The sequence below is a fragment of the Solanum tuberosum genome, unplaced genomic scaffold (genome assembly GCF_000226075.1).
Source record: "Solanum tuberosum cultivar DM 1-3 516 R44 unplaced genomic scaffold, SolTub_3.0 scf00032, whole genome shotgun sequence".
Classification (NCBI taxonomy): Eukaryota; Viridiplantae; Streptophyta; class Magnoliopsida; order Solanales; family Solanaceae; genus Solanum; species Solanum tuberosum.
Genome location: NW_006238958.1, coordinates 418,744 through 421,019, shown reverse-complemented (window position 1 = coordinate 421,019; position 2,276 = coordinate 418,744).

Below are 2,276 nucleotides of genomic sequence, written 5' to 3'. Positions count from 1 at the left end.
CATACTTTTTAGATGAATCCTTTTCGCATAGACTAGTGGATCCACTTAGTAATTTAGGTCCTATACCTCTGGCTCGGCATTGGATGCGCTGGCAGCGTGATGAAGATCGTTGTATCATCACAATAGCTCTTATGTGATGGTTGTCGGTTAGAAAAACTCCCACAACAGTACTTTGTATATATTTTTTTTATATACATCAGATTATTTGTATTTTTACATACATCTCAGAGTTTTATGTATCTTTGCATACACACAGAGTTTACATCATGTTTTAAACAACTTTTCTTTATATTGCGCTTGTTTTAAACCTCTTTATATTGAAATGAGTTTAATTATGTTGAGTTGAGTTGATCCAGGTAAGTATGTTTCCTTCTTATCAAAGCTCAAGCTTATGTTTATGCTTTAGAATTCCTCTTACATGCTCGTACATTCCACGTACTGAGCCATTTGGCCTACATCTTCTTATAATGCAGACACAGGTATTCTGGATCATCTACTGGAGCTTTGTTGATACATTCGAAAGTTCGAGTTTGCTATAGTGAGCCTTCTTGTTTCCGGAGGATTTCATTTACTTTTCAGTTTAGTCAAGATGTCGTGGGTCTTGTCCCGACTTTCATCTTTAACAGTTAGAGGCTTCATAGATAGTCAGTATAGTTAAGAAGTATGTATCATTTATTTCTTTAAATGTTTTAAAGACTTAAGTTGCCTATTTTATGGTGAGTTGAATAATTTATTTTATTCAGAATTCTCTTTTGTGTTAAAGCTTCTATTTAAGTTTTTCATGAATTTTATTCTTTTTTTAGCTTTGTATGTTTGAGTTAGTCTTCCGCTTGTAGTCAGCCAGGATAAGGGTTCGCTTGGGGACCAGAAATGATTCTCGAGTGCTGGCCACGTCCAGGGTGTAGGCTCGGGTCGTGACAAAGTAGTTGTTTGTTTTTTTTTCCAAGTTTTAAGTTGGTATTTAATAAATGCATTTCAACTAAACACGACAATACCAACTACATGTACATTAAAAAATCATCAATGGGAATAAACTATTGAAGACTAACCAAAGTTGTAATAATCTGCAGTTATCAGTCTTAAAAAATTCCAGAGGTTCTGGAAGAAGAAAGAAAAACCAATTAAGAAAATTACAAAATAATACATCATTGTTAAGTTTGATAAGCAAACTTAGGGCATGTCTTTTCGTTATGTCCTGATGTACCACATTAACTACAAGTATATTGATATTTTGTTAATAAAAGTCTTAGGTAGTACACTTTTGTAATCACACCATTGATATTGCGCAAGATATGATATAGTGCTAGAATCATGTTTGTAACTTTGTATATAAATAGTTTAGCAATTGTAAAGCATAGAAATACAAAATAGTTTTCAACTCTTTTCGGTCTCTGATTTATCAATTCTTATCATTGTATCAAGAGCCTAATTTTTTTTCTTCCTGAAACTACTTTAATTTGCTCCTTATTGTTGTTTAATTTCTATCAGATATCTCTTGTCTTTCTAATGGAGTCACATTCCCACTGTTCTACTCGAAAAAAGAAATAAAAGACTTTTTTTCGAAAATCAACTTAAGTTTTAAAAGAAAAATTGATTTTCAAAGAGAGTTGCCACTTAATTTTTTGAAAGAAATTAAGAAAACTTAAGATTTTCAAAGATTTAAACAGATTAAAAATCATTTGAAATCCAAATAGGGTTCGGGGTTCAATTTACATTTTGAAAAGGGTTTAAGCATTTGAAATATCTGCTAACATGCGGTTGACCAACGACTTGACTAAACATTTGACTAATTTTAAAATACTAATTAAATAAAGACAACTCATTTTTTCATTTTTTGAAAGGAAATAAATTAAAGACTCATATATCAACAAGACAACTAATAAAATAATTCATAAATAAAATAAGTAATAACTAAAATATAAATAGTGAAAATTACAAAAGTGTACTACTTAAGACGTCTGTCTATTAACAAAATATCAATATACTTATATAATTACAAACTAAGTGTCACGCCCCGAGCCTACACCCTGGATGTGACCGGCACTCGGAGACCATTGCTGGCCCCAAGCGAACCCTTGGCCCGGCTACTTAACTCAGCGGAAGACTTAACTCAACACAATATAGGTTCATAAAACAACTTAAATGATAAAGTCTGGCCAAAATGGCAACTTATGTCTCAAATAGAATATCTGTAAATACAAAGATGAGAGTCTCAACTACTGTATGATTGTCTATGAAGCCTCTATAATACTGAGATGGATGTTGGGACAGACCCC